At 32.4% G+C, this 20,585-nt stretch overlaps 1 non-coding gene across 1 annotated transcript; it reads right to left on the bottom strand.

Annotated features, from left to right (window-relative positions):
* Positions 1-14,882: 14,882 nt before the first annotated feature.
* Positions 14,883-14,953, bottom strand: TRNAG-GCC (transfer RNA glycine (anticodon GCC)). The gene has a single exon. It is a non-coding gene; the product is annotated as a tRNA-Gly (tRNA).
* Positions 14,954-20,585: the final 5,632 nt, after the last annotated feature.

Below are 20,585 nucleotides of genomic sequence, written 5' to 3'. Positions count from 1 at the left end.
GCACACTGATTGAATAGAGTTTCGAAAACAGTGCTGAAACGAGGATTGTTGTCAATGAACTGACCGATGAGATGCGGAGAAACAAAGAATACAGACTCTCAGTTGTCCTAGATTATCGGTGAGCCCGGTCTGGGCACACCTAGGGTTCGCCGTTTGATTTTAGGCAAGATTTCAAGGTAAAAACTTAAAACTAATATAGAATAAGGAGGTTAACATACAGTCAAAAAATAACATAGAAATTTCTTTTCAAACAATTCCTTTTATACCCTAAAACATCTGGAAGATTTCTTTGAAAAATGATTTTCTTTAAAAACTAAACATGGCTAAAATATATGGACTGGTTTGTGTTGAGCTGCCATCTACTATAAATAACGAAGGTTCAGAGTAACCTATAAATCCTTTTTCATTCAATTTTTCTGTGCGTACAGAAAGCATTTTTTAGAAGTGTCCAGACCGAACACACCGTACTGCAAAGGGTTAAGGCCCGACTAAGCAATCACCGACCAAACCAACCTAAACATTGCGAACATCTGTCGTGAACAACACCACTTAGCGCTGTAAGATGACACTTAACGGTGATGATTTGCTGTGGAGTTATCAGTCATTCTGACATGCCCTACCTCTCCTTAACGTTTGTGCAAATATTTATGAGCTGCCCTGTGTAAACATACTTGTCTTAAATTTTACATTATTCAAGATATTTGACGTAGGAAATTAATTAACATAAAATCCATCATTTCATATAAAACAGCCTAGTATGTATAATATTTTTTTAAAGGTCTCTCTCTCTTTTTTTTTTTTCTTTCTGTGTTTACACAATCTTCATTTCCTAACTTCAGATTGATTTTTTTCCAAAATTTTTCAGATAAAGTTCGGATATTAAAAAAAGCAATGAAAATTTATCTTGATATTACTGCTTGTTCCATGTGAGTAGCATATTGTAGCGAAATGAATGGCAATGTATCAGAGAGAATTTGATGCTTTGGCTTAGGGGGAAAAATATTTTTGATCACTTTCTTTTAAAATTCTAATATACTAAAAGAATATTAACAGTTTTTTTGTGTACTTTACCATCAGGCTTTATTGGAGTACCCGATAACTTTATTTTTAGTCACATATGATTAAGAATATTTTGATATTTAATTTTTCTAAAATTTGTAGTGTATTTTATTAAAACCGAATAATTTAAAACGTTTTTAAATGCATTCTATTTTAATCTATAAAACAAGAGAGATTAGTGAAGAAATGAAACCACTGTCTCTACAACTCAGGACAGTAATCAGTGTCATTCACAGCAAGAAGTGCAGAAGCGAAGTTAAGTCACATCACCTTTTTTTTTTTTTTTTTTTCTATATCATCTAATATATCCGATGGTGTAAGAGTTTATTAAATTGATTTAATTTTTCTAAGATTTGGTTGATATAAATATCCATCGCTGTTGACATCTACGGACGATAATAGTCAACCGGTAGCTTTTGGAAAACTTGCCAGTAATCGGAAAATTATGTTAGAGATTCAGAACAAGCTCACTTTAGATTTTTTTCCGCTGCAGCGAAGATCGAAATTCTTCAGTGATTACTTTGATCTTTAAGGAAAAATATTCAAGAAAAATTATAATTAAATAAAAAAAAGTTATTTCAAATTTTGGAAAGTATCTCTTAGGGACTTTGTATTATCCCTTACACATGCGTATGTGTGAACTGTTTTAGGAAAAACTAGCTCATGGAAATGTCGAAAATAATTTTAGTCATTATTGCAAATATGTTGACGTTTCTAATATCATTGCTTTTTTCTGAATTGTTCTTATAAAATTCTTTTTTTTATTCAGATCAATATCTCAATTAAAAGTGCGTATTTAAAATCAGCATTTATAAATAATATAATTGCAATTATCTTTTTCATATATCCTGTTCGCTTCCGGAGAGTATGTTTTAAATTTTAGTTGAACTTTCAAAAATATTTCATTGCATCGGCCGGGAATCGAACCCGGGCCCGTGGCAGGCGAGCATTCTACCACTGAACCACCGATGCTTCGAGGAACGCTTGCGCAGAACTCATCTTCAAAACAAAATGCCTTAGTTACATCACAGGTTGAAAAATAGCAGTTGAAGCAATCGCTATCAATTTAATGCTTCCCCCCCTTTCGGAACTCAAAGATATTTCTTCCTTTTTTTCATTTCTCAATTTTTTTTTTTTTAAATTAGAAATCTATTATATTTATTTAGGAATATTTTTAAAAAAAAATTTGCTTATAAAGTAAGCTTTCACTTACTGAACTTTATATTCGTCACAAAGACAACCTGTAGAGTAGACTATTTCAGTATTTAAGTGAATGTGATATAAGTCAGACAAGTGAAATAGAGTATTTGTTGTGAGCATTTTCTTTTTATTTTAGCCAGAGCCTATTGTACTTTATCATGTCATTTCGTTTAATAATACAGCTTTAAAACATTAAATTATATTTTTTGCCTCTTAGTTCTTCGGATGCTTTTGTTGTTGTTTTCGTGTCTATATATTCATGAAAGAATGGTTGCCAGAGCCTCAAAGACTTCTAATTTCCACCTCAATTTGGAAGGAGAGCACCCGGTAGTAGCCCTTCATATAAACATAATGTATTTTTTCTATGCTTCAAATGAAATTTTAGGAATTTAAAGTATGCTTTACTGGATTCTAGCTTTTATGGAAATAATAGAAATTTTCATAGTAGTTCAAACAATAACTTAGCACTGCTTTAACTCATGTGTTGCGTGTATACTAGCCAGTTTCGCTTAGAAAGTCCTCCATGAAGGCATTCCTCCCTTAAACAGATAGCCCTCGAGCCTTTGCCGTAATCACAGAAAGCAAACCAAATCTAATTCATTTTCTATACTTTCTTTCAAGGACTGAAATATGTTTTCAGCCTCATGTTTACATCGAAATAACGCAAATAAATCTCTGTTTTGGTGGTGGCAGGTTATTTTCATTTGCAGATTACTTTTCGCATGTTCGGGCGATTATCCGACCTCAACGTGTGTTGAAAAGATTGCTTTTTTCCGTTTTTAAAGTTTTAGCTCAGAAGTGAGCATTTGTGCACTTACAAAACTTAAGAGATCTTAAGTGTAAGTATTTGTATAAAGCAAAAATAAGAAATCTGAAGAAACGAATGACGGAAAATTTACTGACAAAAATATGAAATCTAAGAACTGCGCCTATCAAGCTTTTAACTAAGTACGAGTAAGTCATTAACCTGAGTTATCATGCTGCCCATCTTATACTGCAACTCTATGAAGAAGTCATCGAAGATTATCCGTATGTGGTGCGGGCATCTTATTTCTAAAGTTTAGTTTTTGACCATGTTGTGTCATTCATTTCAATTTTCCTTTTTAAATGACAAAATCTCACCATAAGAACAAGTTTGTAGGATTTTTTCTTTTCTTTTTGCTACTGAATTTGTAATAAAGCATTTGCTTTTTTACAGAGACATTTTGTTGCACCTGATAAACATTTCGTATCCTGAAATTTTATTATAAATGAATAAACTTTCATAATCTTATTACTAAACACATGTAAAATAGTAATTCAGAAGTCAAACAACAAAAATCAGCGTTATATTTACCAAATTTTCACAGGACTAGTTTCGATGGTTTCACCGAACCACCATCTTCAGCTGCAAAACCGCAAATGAATCAGATAGGAAATAATGATTAGATAAGATAAGAAAGCCTGGACAAGAATAAGCAAGTGGCGCCATCTGTTGGTGAAACCAGAACTAAAACATAATTTCTTTAAAGGCCGAAGACAAATTTGGATTGGAATTAGGATCGTTAACTAGAACAGAAAGATTTTTATGAATGTGAAATGCCTCTAGAAAATCCAGTTCTCCAATGGAAGATGTTTTTTGAATAATTTTGGCAGCAGAAAAACTGAAAGTGTGATTTTCGGACCAACAATGTTGAGCAACAGAAGACTTCTGTGTTTCCTTTTTTCTAACATATGCCTCATGTTCCTTGACGCGAAATTTTAAGGCTCTCTTAGTTTGGCCAATGTAAATTAAACCACACTGGCAAGGAATCCTATAAATACCCCAGGAATTCATATTCAGAATGGGGTCCTCAAGTATGGAACTCGGAATTTTATTGATGGGAGAATAAACAACCCGAAAGTTAAATTTCTGCAAAATATGTGCAACTTTATAGCTAATTGATGGAAAGAAGGGAATGACAACAGAATTTTTATTATCTCCTAAAACAAGAGTATGCCTTTTAGTGTGTTGAGATGAGAATTTTTTAACTGCTTGATTAATAATGTTGGGTGGAAAGCCCCTGTCAATAGCTATTGCTTTTAAATACTTTAGTTCTTCATCAAGGGCTAGTTTGGAGGAGCAAACTTGAAGAGCACGGAAAACATAGGAATAAAATGAAGCTAACTTTTGTTTAGTCGGATGACATGATTTAAAGTGTGGTGGAAGGCAAACCGATGAAGGTTTACGGTAAACCGTAGTACTGAAGTTGGATGTGTTACGTGTGACCAGAATGTCGAGAAACGGAAGAGAATTGCAAGTCTCAAGTTCAAAAGTGAACTGAATAGCAGGATCAATAGAATTCATTGTTGAAAGAACTTTATTTAAATCATCTTTATTACCTTCAAGCAGAGTAAAAGTATCGTCTACGTAGCGGAACCATGCCGGGAAGTTTAAAGTTTCAAACAATTTTGATTCATAATAATGCATGTAGATATCAGCCAGGATGGGACTGAGGGGGCTTCCCATGGCTAATCCCTCAGTTTGCTTGTAATATTTATTTTGGAAAACAAAATGTGTTTGTTTCAAACAGAGTTGAGTGAGAGAAATTAGCTCATCAATTTCGATGCAAGAGAAATGAAATTCGCGAAGTCTGGTGTCTAGACATCTTAATGCACCCTCCACTGGGACATTGGTGAATAATGATTTTACATCAAAAGAAACCATGAGTAAATTACGAGGAGAAATGCTTTTAACCTTTTTTACAAACTCTATTGAAATTTTTATGGTGTAAATGTTATTGTCTAGAAACTAAATATTTAAATAACTAATAGAGTTGAAAATCTAGAAACTAAATATTTAGCTAAAGGATACGAGGCAGTACCTAAATTTGATACAATAGGGCGGAAAGGAATACCACTTTTATGAATTTTGGGAAGAGCATATAATCTGGCACAATTCGCAACAGATGGGATAAGTGAACGTTTTAAGTTGCCTGAAATGATTTGCGAAGATTTGATCGCAGTTTTTATTTTTGACAAGTCCGAAGGTGAAGGATCTTTAGGGATCGGATTATATGGTCCTTCGTTTAAGAGTTTAGTGACACCATCGATGTAAGTGTTCCTATCCATGACGACTATCTGGCCACCTTTGTCGGCCTTTGAAATAATAATATCCGGGTTAGAATGAATTTCACGCAATGTAGCTCTTTCTCTCGCAGTTAGATTTGGTTTCAAAGGTTTATTATTGAATTTCACATTATGAGCGATAAGATGCCTAATCATTTCTTTCTGTGAATCTGAAACTTTACTGAACTTGAAAGCTTTTTCGATAGGAGCCAAAATCTTTGGAATCGAGGGTTTACAGGTTTGTGAGAAGTTAAAATTATATTTTAGAATTCTCTCTTGTTCTTCTGAAAGACTAACATTAGAAATATTAACTATTGGCTTGATGTTTACAATGGGAAAATTTTTTGAACTACTTGAACTGGAAGATTGTAAAAGAAGTTTTTCGAATTTAACTGCAAGGGTGTTTTTATGACGGTTAACTGCATTCTCCGTTCTAGACCAAGACTTTTGTTCAAGGGCAGTGAATTTTGGATATGATTTAGCGAGTTCCAGATGAAGCTTATAGAGTTCACGTTCAATTTTGGACAATTGTTGACGTGTATCCCTTATCACGGACCGAAGTAAGGCAAGCTTGCAATTTAACAGAATTCTTGAAACGCGACTCGAAGGTTTTTGATTAGATTTGGTTTGAATAAAATTTGGGATCAATTTTTTACATTTACATTTAAGTAAAAAGTCAAGATGATTAAGGAATTTTTGCCGTTTCAGGCGTAATTTAGTGAAACGATTAACGGATGAAGGCATGATAAACAATACAGAAAATCAAACTAAATTAACTAAACAATAATAAAGCACACACAAAACAGCAGAAAAATAACTCACTGAAATTAATAGAAAACAAAACGTTTGTAAGCAAAATGCATGAAATCAGACAAGCAAAGCACAATATCCAAATATACAAAATATAAACATAACTTGAAAATTGCAAAAAAGTACTTACCGAAACTCATGCAATCACAAAATGGCGGCCACACCACGTGCAAAAAAGAAAGCAAAAAATAAGCCTGTTTGGGGCTTCTATAATTAAGACACAATAACAGAACTAAATTATTTAAAAGCAATAGCTATTGACAGGGGCTTTCCACCCAACATTATTAATCAAGCAGTTAAAAAATTCTCATCTCAACACACTAAAAGGCACACTCTTGTTTTAGGAGATTATAAAAATTCTGTTGTCATTCCCTTCTTTCCATCAATTAGCTATAAAGTTGCACATATTTTGCAGAAATTTAACTTTCGGGTTGTTTATTCTCCCATCAATAAAATTCCGAGTTCCATACTCAAGGACCCCATTCCGGATATGAATTCCTGGGGTATTTATAGGATTCCTTGCCAGTGTGGTTTAATTTACATTGGCCAAACTAAGAGAGCCTTAAAATTTCGCGTCAAGGAACATGAGGCATATGTTAGAAAAAAGGAAACACAGAAGTCTTCTGTTGCTCAACATTGTTGGTCCGAAAACCACACTTTCAGTTTTTCTGCTGCCAAAATTATTCAAAAAACATCTTCCATTGGAGAACTGGATTTTCTAGAGGCATTTCACATTCATAAAAATCTTTCTGTTCTAGTTAACGATCCTAATTCCAATCCAAATTTGCCTTCGGCCTTTAAAGAAATTATATTTTAGTTCTGGTTTCACCAACAGATGGCGCCACTTGCTTATTCTTGTCCAGGCTTTCTTATCTTATCTAATCATTATTTCCTATCTGGTTCACTTGCGGTTTTGCAGCTGAAGATGGTGGTTCGGTGAAACCATCGAAACTAGTCCTGTGAAAATTTGGTAAATATAACGCTGATTTTTGTTGTTTGACTTCTGAATTAGTATTTATTCGGCGTGTTATTGTGTCTTAATTACATGTAAAATAGCTTTAAGTAAATAAAATAGCATAAGAAGTTATATTATTGTAATTTAGATGTTTTGATTTTCGTTCCTTTCTTGTTTTAAAATGCATTAAAAGTATACTTCCATTGTATTTCCATATTCTGAAACTGACCATGTCTAGTTGAAATATTAAATATTACTTCCAGAAGCGTTATAAATACGAAATGTAAAATGTTCATTACTACCGGTACGTGTTAAAATAACGAACCCAACAGGGGTAAAATAAGGTACTACTCATTCTTGTGTACATGAAAAACATCACCATAACAGCTGTGAAAATTATCTTTCTCTCTATATATATTTTATTTTTGACATGAATAACTTTTAGTATTTAATTTATCTAAAAATGACATTTTCTTTCAAATACTATAATAAAAATATACACTGCTTAGACGGTTTTCTGAAATTTATTACGATTAGAAGTAGTTTTAATGAAATATAATCTGTAAAAGACAAGATGGTAAGTGACGTGAATGAAATAGGTCTAAGAAATTCAATTCCTTCAATTTCTGGAGTGTCCCATGAGAAATATAAGATCTTTTATCTCATGGAGGAGAATTACTTGTTTTAGATTCACTGATGTTGAGTCTATGAATTGCAATTTTCCTTGCAGAATATCAATTCTTTGACAGTGATACTAAGCACTAATGATTTCATTTACTGATATGAATTTGTAATGGAAGATTCCTTACTTATTCCACCAAATAGTGACTATTGTCCTTTTCATGTATATGTTTTTGTTTGGTTTAGCTAAATTGTTTGGCTTTTCATGCTCTTCCAGCCATCGCACTGAAAGTTTCCAACTGTCATAAATGGTTAGATCATCCAGAAAGGTACAAAATTTCTGCAGAATATTGAAAAATGTGCAGATTTCCAAACGTTGCAATTGATTCTTTCACTTCAATTTATGAAAAACACATTTGAAAGTTCTTTTCATCTTTATAAGAGATGAAAGATATCTGGAAATTGTAATTATGCCTACTTCATTATCGGCAGCAAATTCTCGAACAGTTCAAAGGGTTGAGCTTATGAATCTGTGATGATGCTTGCAGGCCATCATTCCAGTGGTTCCTCTCAGATCTCACATAGGCTATATTTTGTGAGCTGGTATCTCTGTAAGAGAGCTTCTCGAGCCAGTGTCTGAGTGTATGTTCACAGCATCCTTCCCAAATGCAGTTAGGTTATCTCATATGCCTTCAACAGCAGAATGGTTTGACTTTTAAAGCATAAGAAGCTGTGAATTGTCGGATTCAGTGGCTTAGATTATCTTCAGTATTTAAGAACAAACCCTAAAAACAAGTGTATAATTAGGTAAATCAAAGAATGAAAAATTGAACGACATGCAGCGTATAATTATAATTATACAGCGGGTCCCATAAACACTAAACATAAAAACAAAAACTTTAAGGATAGGTAGGGCACATCCAAACGATTAAGAATTGCATAGCAACCCAAGACCGAAAATGCTATGGGAAAGTGGTATCAGAGGTACAAGAAATGAAAGGACACAAAACAGAGATTGCCAAAAATATTTACTGCTCATAAATATCACATTATACTGTAGCAAGTAATACCATTGCAGAATGCTACAAAAGATGTTCGATGTTTCTATCATTACAAGAGATGTATGCATACACCGATGGATCATGGACTGGTCATGGACACGGTCAAAAGCACCTGGATTTGCTTGGATAGCTGCAGCAGCACAGATAATTCTGCAACCAGATCCATTTTAGACTCGACAGGTGTTTCATATATAAGAGCTTCATGTGCTCCTCAACGGAAAAAATCCATGCTGCTCCAAATCCGGTTTGCTGATGCCATACGGAATGGTAACACGGAAGGCCTTACTAAGCATTCGCTGAATAAACTAGACATTGAGAATATCCCTCATGAAGAATACCACTTAGCGGCGTACGGATGACAGCAGCGGTGATGGGTTGCTATGCAAATAGAAATCATTTTGACGTATCCTAAATGCCCATAAAGCTTGTACTAATATTTATGGCACATCCTGTATGAACATATTTATCTTAAATTTTACATTGTTCAAAATGCTTGATGTAGGAAATCAACTAACATGAAAACAGTCATTTCATGTAGAACAGCATAAGATGAATAATTTTTTTAAAGGTCTCTTTTTTTAAATCTTTTTTTCCTAACTTAGACTGATCTTTTTTTTTTTTTTTTTTTCTTAAACTGTTTGCATGTGAATAGCAGATGGTAGTGAAATGAATGGCAATACATCAGAGAGAATTTAACATTTCGAATAAAAAATAGTTTTGATCACTTTTATTAATTTTAATATACTAAAAGAATACTGGATTTTATTTTATACTCTTTACTTTTACAATCGATCTTTTTCATTCGAACGTAATTCACACATTAAAAAGATAAAAGATAATTAGTTTGCTATTACGAACTGTATAAGAATTGTACACTACAGACTACAGAGAAATGAACAGTACAGCTTTTAAATTATTACAATTCTAAAAATAATTTTAATGATTTTTCTAATTTTAAAATGTAAAAAGAAATAACCATAATTGTGATTTTTTACTTCCATTTAAACTGGGTCTTCAATAGCATCAAACAGTTTCTGCAGATACTTTTCAGCATTCCATACAAAGGATCGCTCATTAAATTGATAATGACAAAATGACCCACAAGCACTTTTACACAATAAAGTGGCTCATGCTTTCGGAGGTTATAGGAAAGCATATTTAAAACTAATAGTTTTTCTTCAACAGAAAAGTAAAATTCTTCTGATATCCTCAAATTAAAGATGAGTGTGAAAAGGGAAATTAATTCAACAGCGACAGAATCTGAAGGTCCCTGTAATATTACTCTTACTCTTTATTGACGGAAAGACTTAAGTTTTTCGTAAACATTTCGAATTAAATGTAATCAATCGTTCTTATGTATTTAATTTCGATACTGTCATTTCCATTGTTGTTTAAATTCAGTTTATGCTCCAATACAGCTTTATTGGTGTAGTCTATGACATTATTTTTAGTCACGTATTATTAAGAATATTTTGATATTTAATTTTCCTAAATTTATTAGCGTAATTTATTAAACAGAATAATTTAAAAATAATATTTTGAAAATTATGTTTAATCATTATTCATGTAAATCATGCTTTGAAATGCATTTTATTTTAACCTTTTAAGGCCATATAGTAAGAGAGATTAGTAAAGAAATAAAACCACTTATCTTTATAACTCAGAATTGACGGCAAACTAATTTGCAACATTTTTTTTTTCTCATTATTGCAAATATATTTATTTACGTTCCTAGTAAACGTTCTTTCTCAAATAGTTCGTATGAAATTCTCGCTCTTATTTAGATCAATTTTATAATTCAAAATACACATCTAGGATCAGCATTTATGAATAATACACTTGTCGTTATTCTTTCGCATATTCTAATCGCTTCCGTAGATATGTCATAATTTTAAATGAACTTTCAAAAATGTTTCATTGCATCGGCCGGGAATCGAACCCGGGCCGCCGGCGTGGCAGGGGAGCATTCTACCACCGAACCACCCATGCTTCATGAAACAATCGCGTAGTTTACTCATGTTCAAAAGAAACATGAGTAAACTACGCGATGCTTTCGGAAATGAGAGTCAAAAATATCCTCCGTAGTGCCGATATCCTCCGACGTTCTTACGTTAACATGAGTAAAGTAGTTCGACGTTTAACATGAGTAAAGTAGTTCAAACTACTTTACTCATGTTCAAAAGAAAGCGCCCTACTTTACCTCGCAGCTTGAAAGATAACGATTGTTGTAATCGTAATCAATTTCATCCCTCTTTTTTCCTTTCGGATCTGAAATGAACGAAAGAACTTTTATTTATTTATTATTTTTTTTTTTTAATTTAGAAATCGATTGTTTTTATTTAGGAACCTCTTTATTTATGAACCCAAACGGGCAATTTGCCCAGAAAGGCTATTAATTTCGTTTTAGCATTGTGCGTTAATTCGCTATAAACGGCGAATCACTTTTTAAATTGTTGCCACCAAATATTAGGGCTCTGTATTACATTTAAAGAAATTAAGGTTAGAGCAGGTTGAAAGGTGTCCCTTGTATTATCACGAAGTTGTTGTTTCATTTATCGCCAAGTTGTGGTTTCATTTATGGTTACCTGAGTAGTTGGATGTTATGGAAACCCTATTATCACGTAATAGGTTGCGTGACTATCGGAAATTTTGAATGACGGGAAAAGGTTTGTTAAGGGCTTGTGGTGTGTGTTGGTTAGGAAGTATTTTTTTTTTTTTTTTTTGGTTTAGTTGGTAGAATGGCTGAATGTGGTAAGATTAATTTGAAGTTTCTGTTCGATTTGGAACGAAAGGGGAAAACCGCATTAGTTGACTGGTGTGTAAATGAAGGTTTACTAAGTAGCCATTATAAGTGTCCTGTTTTGTTTGTAGGACAGAAATACGTATGATTGAACGTCGGAGGATATCGGCACTACGGAGGATATTTTTGACTCTCATTTTTGTGAATTTATGTGGCGACGCCGATATACGGATTCTAGTTCAGATAATTTTAGGCATTTTTTAAATTTTAGGCTGTTTAAGGAATGTGTGCCACAGCCCGAAGGACTCAGAAATTTCTGAATAAGTGGATATTTGCTTCGTGTAGTGCTTAGATGCGCAAAATTAATTTCCTTTTTTATGTTATTTTATTGTTTGATTTAAAATGTAGTTTATTGATATTATGTATTTTTTGTTTGGCTCTAATGTAGCATTGGGTGCTCCTTTGACTTTATAAGTGAAAATAGATCGATGTGTACATGGACAAAGTCAAGGGAGTGCGCAAAGCCAAGTTTGTGCAATTCTCTGATTTTTTTTTAAAGTGAAAATAGCTCGATGTGTACATGAATACCCAGCTTGTGCAATTCTTTGACTTGTAGCTTCGTGTAGCGAGCCCCCAAAATAGCCGCTACACAAAGGCAAAATAACAAGTCAAGAGAATTGTACAAACTCGGTATCCATGTAACGCCAAAAATCGCCAATTTTCGCCAAGGCGCACCCGTAAATATATGTTTGCCGAAATTAAATAATGAAGAATCTGCATGGATGCATGTATGTTTCTCGAACTGTGATAAAACAACGGCACCTAGAGCCATCCAATTTTGAATAGCGTACATCTCCGCCGAATATGGGCATCTGGAAGTCAAAATTTGGAATTTATTCTCTATTTCACATTTTGTAAAGCATTTAAGCATTTATGAGTTTTTGATTAAGAAACTCAACGATTTTAAAACGAGCAATGGCAACACTGTACCCTCCCCACCAAAAAAAAAAAAAAAAAAAAAAAAAAAAAAAAAAAAAATCTCCAGTAAAAAATAAAGTTAAATGTGGTATTTTTATACGAGCATTCTCTTTTTATTTTAGTCAGAGCTTATTTAATGTCAATTTCATTTAATCGTACTGCTTCAAAACATTAAATTATATTTTCTGCCTTGTACTCCTTCAGGTGTTTTTCTTGCTGCTTTCGAGTCCAGCTTTCCATTTCATGGAAAAATGGCTGCCAGAGCCTCAAAGAGGTTGGACTCTATTTTCCACTCCAATTTGAAGCAGAGAACCCTGGAGGTAGTCCTTCAGATAAACGTAATTTATTGTTATTATGCATCAAATGAAATTTTAGGAATTTGAAATATGCTTCTTTGGATTCGAGATTTTATGGAGATGACAGCATAGCTTTAAGCAATAACTTAATGCTTGCTTCACATCCTTAAACAGTAAATTCAATGCCTGATTTAGACAGATAAATTCTAGGAATTTAATATACTTTTTCATTAATAATACTGGCGAACTTGTTGAAAGATTTTTTTGTATCAAGAACCTACAAATGTAAATAATAATGAGAAAAGCTGGCTTTAAGATAGGTGACGTAGGAAGTCACAATGTGAGCCTATTTTAGAAGACCATTTGTGAATATTATTCTCCATATTATAGCATATCGCACGTGAATAGCAGACGGTAATGATATGAATTGGCAATGAATGAAAGAGAATTTAGCATTTTAGATTAGGAAAAACAAACAAAAAAAATTTTTTTTGTTGATCATCTATTTTAATTTTAATGTACAAAAGAACAATGAATTTTTTAACTCTTTCATTCTTTGATCGACTTTTTCATTCTAATATAATTAATTCACGTATTAAAAATGTCAAAGATAACTATTTGATATTATGAACTGTATAGGAATTGCATGCGAAAAGGAAATGAATAAAACAGCCTTTAAATTCAAAATAGAAGAATAATTTTGATCATTTTTCTAATTTTAAAATGCGAAAAAAAATTCTATTTATAATTTTGACTTTTTTATTCTCATTTAAATTCGGTCTTCAGCATCAAATATTTTCGGTTAATACCTTCAGCATTCGCGCTCATTAAATTGATAATAATAAAATATCCAACAAGCATTTTTGCGCATCAAAGTTATTCCTGCTTTCGAAGTGGATGAGAAGGCATATTTAAAACAAATAGTTTTTCTTCAACAGAAAGGAAAATTCTTTTGACATCCTGAAATTAAAGATGAGTGTAAAAAGGGAAATTCATTCAATAGGGACGCTGCTGTTCTTGAAGCATTTGACTACTGGTGCAGAATATCAGAGGTTGAACCTGAAGGTCCTTGTACTTCTTTATTGACGGAGAGACTTGTGTTATTTGTAAACGATGCCTTTGCGGAAGAAATATTTAAATGAATTGAATGTAATCATTCTTATTTATTTTATTTCTCTGCTATCACTTCCACTGTTGTTTAAATTCAGTTATTGTTTCCATTAGGCATTGTTGGAATACTCTATAACTTTATTTTCAGTCATATATGATTAAGAATATTTTGATATCTACTTTTTCTAAAATTTTTAGTGTATTTTATTAAAACGGAATAACTTTAAAAAGTTTTGAAATGCGTTTTATTTTTAATCATTTAAGTCTATAAAATAAGAGAGATTAGTAATCAAAGAAAACCGCTATCTTTACAACTCAGGAAATTATTTGCTGTTAATAGGTACGTCCAGGGCCAATCCTTGTGGTGCACAGCCAAATTTAATTTTAATTTGCACGATGATCAAGGAACGTTGCTGCCTATGGCTAATAATAGTCAATTGATAGTTTTCAGAAAACTCGCTAATAATCGGAAAATTGTGCTAGAGATTCAGTACAAACTCATTTTGGAAGACTTTTGTCAGATCTAGTCAAGATCGGAATTGTTCAGTGATTAGTTTGGTCTTTAAGCAGAAATAAATATTCGAGAAAAATTATAATTGAATAAAAACGAAATTATCTCAAATTTTGGAAAAAAATCTCTTTGGGATATTATATTATCCCTCCACTTATGTATGGGTGCAAAATTTTAGAAAAAAAATTGCTCATAATTTTTTTTTTTTTTTTCAAAAAGCAATTTTCGTAAGATTTGAAAGCAAATTAATGTGCAATATTTTTTGTCACTGTTGTGAACCTGTTCTTATAAAATTAACTTTCTTATTCAAAGCAATTTTTTTAATTCAAAGCAATCTAGGCAACTGTATACATTAATAAATAATACAGTTGCCATCAATTTTTTCACATATCCTGTTCGGTTCCGGACTGCATGTCGTCGTTTTAAATTTTAACTGAGCTTTAAAAAAAAAATTTGCATCGGCCGGGAATCAAACCCGGGCCGCCCGCGTGGCAGGCGAGCATTCTACCACTGAACCACCGATGCTTCGCCAAACTATGGCGTAGAACTCATCTTGAAAAGAAAATGCCCTAGTTTACTTGACAACTTGGAAAAATAACGATTGAGGTTATCGTGATGAATTTAATGCCTTTTTCTCCCTTTCGAATCTTAAATGAAGCAAAGAACTTTTGTTAGTTTTTTTTCCCTTCCTTTCTTTCTTTTCTTTTCTTTTTTTTTTTTTTTTTTTAAATTTAGAAATCGAATGTGATGAGTGAAATTTTAACAATCTGAAATATGCTTCATTGGATTCGAGTTTATACAAAAGTGACAGAAATTTTCGTCGCTTAAAGCAATAACTTAACGCTTGTTTCACATCTTTAAATGGTCAATTTAATGCTTGATTTGAACCGATAAATTCTGGAGGTTTAACATGCTTTTTCGTTAATAATACTGGTGAACTTCATGAAGGTGTTTTTGTATCAAGAACCTACAAATCTGGATACTAATAACCAGTGCTTAAATTGCGTCGGAGCCGGTACTTCTCAATTTTTAAGATAAATTACAATTCTAGCCTGAGCGCACCGGAGCCCTAAATAAGATGAGCTCCAGTACTTCTTTTTTATAAAATTGAACCACAATTTAAGGAGAAAAAATTTAGAATTCCTAATGTTTTAGTTTAACAATAAGCAGACCTTGCAATACTCTATTTTCCTAGAAATACGAACTCATGAGAACATGAGACGTTCAAGTAAAGTCCCCTCACTCACATGCGGAAACCTTTCCCTTTAAGAAGGGCAATAAATTTGGGGGAGTTTGTTTAGGAACGCATAAATTTCTCGCCATGCCATCGTATCTAGTATATTGTTATTGATGCTTACAGTTAGTTATTCTCGCAGGAAGGAAAATTTGTGTTCTTAAATGTGCGTTAAGGACAGCGAGTACAACAATAAACTGAATACTGAGAATAGTGAAATACTAAGATAAACTGCTTAAGCTCGTCCTATACATCGTCTTCCCCCAGTATCCACTAATGGGGGGGGGAAGCGTAACCAGCAACTTTACATTCATCCTTAGGAGTCAGATTCAGGTCTCCTTTTACCCCTGACATACATCTGCTTGATGGCTATAATTATATCAGCACAAAGCCGCGGTCTCTCTTACCAAGATTCCTTTCATTTTTTGTGTCCACCCACTCATAAGCTCATTCTGTTTCGCCCTGGAATTTTCAGCACCTGTACTTTAAGTATATATAATTTTTGTGATGATAAAAGGACTCTCCCCCCCCCTACGATCAGAGCTTAAATTGGGTCGGAGCCCACCGGATCTCGGCCCCGGTGCTTCTTAGTTTTTGTAATAAATCATAATTCTAGCCGAAACGCACCAGAGCCCTGAATAAGAAGGCTGCTGCACTTCTTTTATGTAATTGAATAACAATTTCAGTAGAAATTTTATCTCGAAAATTTTATTTAACCAATAAAATTATATTAAAAATCGCTTATTAAATTTCAATTTATCTCTTAGCATTTTATTTAATTTTAATTATTTAATTACTTCAATCTGTAATGATTTCAATAAATAATAATTAATTATCTAATAATTATCAATTAAATTATAATTAATTAATTATGTAATAATTATTGATTAAATAACGATTTATAAACATTAATTAAATAGCTATTAATTAATTTGATAATAATTAACTATTTAATTTAAAAATTATTAATGAGTTTAATAGTCATTTTATATATTTATTTACTCTTGTTCCTCTTTGCTGACGGGCTTCCATAGGGCTCCAGCACTCCTAATCTTAGAAATTAAGCCCTGCTAATAACAGAACCTGGCTTTATGTATAGGCAACGTATAGAGTAGCAAAGGGCGCCTGTTTTAAGAAGGCGCCAGTTAAATTGTTCTTAGAAGCTCCAACTAAATAAAGAAAGGTAAATTATTTGAATTATTAATTACGCTTAATTTACTCCGAGAAATTCAGAGCTGTTATTGAGGGGATTAAAAAAAAAAAAAAAAAAAAAAAAAAAAAACTTATAGGAAATAAGCAAATATTTTAGAAATTTTCTAGCCGGATACTTGAGCAGACGTCCTTCCAAATTTATTTCGTTTACTTTCTTGGAAGAACTCCAACATGTTTTTAGCCGCATGTTTACTTCGAAATAACGCAAACAAATCTCTCTACACGATATCGATCTGAAGCCCTTCTGTTTTGGTGGCAGTAGGTCATTCCGATTTACAGATTACGTTTCGCATCTACGTGCGATTATCCGACCTCACGCATGCCGAAAGATTGCTCTCTTCGTTTTTTTAAAATTTTAAACCAGAAGTGATCATTTGTGCACTTACGAAAACTTCAGATATTTTAAGTGTAAGTGTTTGTATAAAACAATATAGAAATCTGGAGCAAAGAATGGCTTAAAATTTACTAACAAAAATATGAACTTTAAAAACTGTGCCTATCAAGCTTTTAACTAAGTGATAAACCTGAATTCTGCCAATCCCTAAAATATCCCACCTCTATGACAAAGCGGTCTGATGATTCAAAATGCCAGTGTAAAATTTTTATCGATCCTTTGCGATTAAATTCTTATTATCAATGATAAAGTCTTAAAATAAAATAATAAAAAGGAATAAGTGAATTCTTGGAAAGAAATTGCTGTAAAGAATAAAATTATTACAGGCAACTATGGAACAACAAAGAAGTTGGGAAAAAAAAGTTACAAGAACTAGTTACATAAGCCTTTCCCTCAGTTATTCCATATTATTTCCGCTCTATAATTTTATACGCAAGCTGCCTTAAATTACCTAATCATTTATGTTTGCAGTATACAGAAGCCAAAAATTTGAAGCGTTACAAAAGCAATTCCGAACATAAAAAGCGAAATAGTAAGCATAATACAAAGGTAATGCAGACGATATAAGGTGAATAATTGTTGAAAGAACTATTATAAATTAATTATAATAACAGTATTAAAATGAAAAACAAAAAATTTCTGTCTGAAATCTCAAATTTCGTGTTGCTAGACTTTTTGATGAATTCTCTGATATTTTGACAGGATGCAAGTATATAGATCAGATTTGAGTTACGGCATATTTAATGGAAGTCCGACTGGCCCTTGCTCTGCCGAAGAATGAGAAAAGAAAAAAAAAAATTAGATTATGACAAAAATTTTAAAAGACGCTCGTGAGAAAACTTTCAAATTTTCATAACTTCATGGATAATAAAAACCTGGCATTACAGAATGCCAGCTTTTTTATTATCCATGAAGGCATAGAAGATGTTGCCATTCTATGATGCATAAGATTTTTCATTTATTAATCATGTGGTCTGAAAATTGGTTAGTTCTCATAGCTGTTGGCGATTCGACGTTCTTTGACATTTGCATTTATCTTCAATTTTAAAGTATTTATTATTAAACTGAAAGATTAAACAATATTTCAAATTCTTATTAATTTATACAATTATTTTTAAATTATGAATTAATTTTTTAAATAATGTTAAAATTTATATAAATATTTGTATTTATTTGATTGCAGTTTTGTTTTTGTGTATCTTTATACAATTATACATCGTTTCGCATTTTGCGTGATATTTTGTTGTGTAATTTTGTTTAATCAGTTTTATGGCCACTTATTATAAGTATTTTTTATGTAGTATATTACATATCTTGTAATTTTGAGTGGTTCGATATTTGAATTTAGAAGCGGAGATATGTACAAAAAAATCTCGCGTCTGCCCTTGGCGACAAGTTGGAGATATCTAACGATTTTTTTTGACCAACTAGATAGATTTTGGAAGTTTTCGGAAATGAATTTTCAGAGCCTTCGGAATGTTTTTTTAGAAGCTTCCAGCACCAATGATATAAGTAACTTATAAAATTCATAACACATCTAATTCGTGTGAGTTGAAATATATCTAAATGAGAAATTTAATAATATTTCCACCATTTTTATAATCATGCATTGAATACCTTGGTACCGAACAATGTTTGCATGCCTCCTAACAATAATTATTTTTTAAGAAATATGTCGAGATCCTTGAAGAATTAGTTCTAATCTCATAAAAAGCCAGTTACAATGCATTCTTTTAGTTTTGCAACAAGAGTATTTCTACAATTTAGAGAAAACTGTTAAGTTAAAGAAGACACAATATTCATCATGAAGATAAAAGATGATTAAGGAAAAATTTTCTAGCGACTGTTAATACCTTTTTAGCACATGAAAAATATTTTTCACATTCTTTAAAACGTTCATTTATGTTCTTTTAAAAATGGTCGTCTGCTTAGTCACAAGTGAAAACATCGCGGACGAAAGTGTGGCAGAGAAAACAATGCGATAGAATTTTAAACTTTTGAATCCTCTTTTTTCTATTCCTTTTTGTACTATACTTTTTTCATTAGAATCATACTAGACGTACTAATACATCTTTATAAAAAAGGTTAATTAAATAAAAATTCTTAGTAGGTAGCAACATAATTTTCCTCTTTTTTCTATTCCTTTTTGTACTATACTTTTTTCATTAGAATCTTTTATATTTTTTCACTAGAATCATACTAGACGTACTAATACATCTTTATAAAAAAGGTTAATTAAATAAAAATTCTTAGTAGGTAGCAACATAATTTTGAAATTCTATTAACTCTATATGTAATGTTAAATTTTTCTAATTTCCACATTTTGACTGCTTGCGTCTTCTTCTTGCTTTTACCTTTCCTTTTTAAACAAATGCCTTGCCTGAACAAATTTAGAAAAATATGGAATACAAAATATGGAATGTAGAGGTTTATACACACAAATCATTAAGTGAAAATTCACTTAAAAGTATTTAGGTTAGAAAACACCTTGCAATATCAGAAACACATTTGCGATGTTATCATCATACGATGATTTGGAGGTGCTTTAATTTTTACCACGATATTTTGTATGATTACGAAGTTTTTGCAATGTTTTACTTTACTTCACGATACTAAGATGTTTTGGAACTGCGATGTTTTCATTTCTCCGACGACGTTTCGTGTGATGACGTTTCCCCGTGCGTTGTTTTCTTAGAGATATTTCCGTACGCAATGCTTTCGGCAAACACCATCTGTTTTACCTGTTTTTATTGCCCCCTGCAAAAAATGTTTCAGCTTTATGTGTTAAAGAAATAGTATGTTTGAATCTCGATCACATGTAATTATTTGCTTTCCTATTCATTCAGAGGAAAATACATTAAACGATGAAAACAATCTTAATTAATTATTTGTTAGTGAACTCAAGAAGTTTATTTTGTTTTACAGGAGAAAAATGTAGTTAAAATAAATAGTTAGTTGTAGAGAGATTAGGTTAATTGGGAAAGCCGGAGAGATTAAAAATTAGCAACCGCCTTCGCCGGGAATCGAACCACGGACCTCTGGAATACCAGCCCAGCGTGCAGAACCACGAAGGCACGCTAGGAAGGCGGGAGAAATACCTTATATATTCCCTTTTTTAAAGGGCGACTGGAGTTTTTAAGGGACCCAATCGCCAAATCCTGGGTGTTGAGAAACCTCATCCAATACCCTTTTAGTTCGGGCGCCACGGTAGAGTATTTTTATTTTGAAGCTGGAAGACGTTTAAAATTAGCAGCCGCCTTCGCCGGGAATCGAACCACGGACCTCTGGAATACCGGCCCAGCATGCAGAACCACTAC

This window comes from Stegodyphus dumicola, chromosome 3 (genome assembly GCF_044657685.1).
Source record: "Stegodyphus dumicola isolate Sdum_Otavi_A_Nest chromosome 3, ASM4465768v1".
NCBI lineage: Eukaryota > Metazoa > Arthropoda > Arachnida > Araneae > Eresidae > Stegodyphus > Stegodyphus dumicola.
This window is presented reverse-complemented; position numbering and strand designations above follow the sequence as displayed.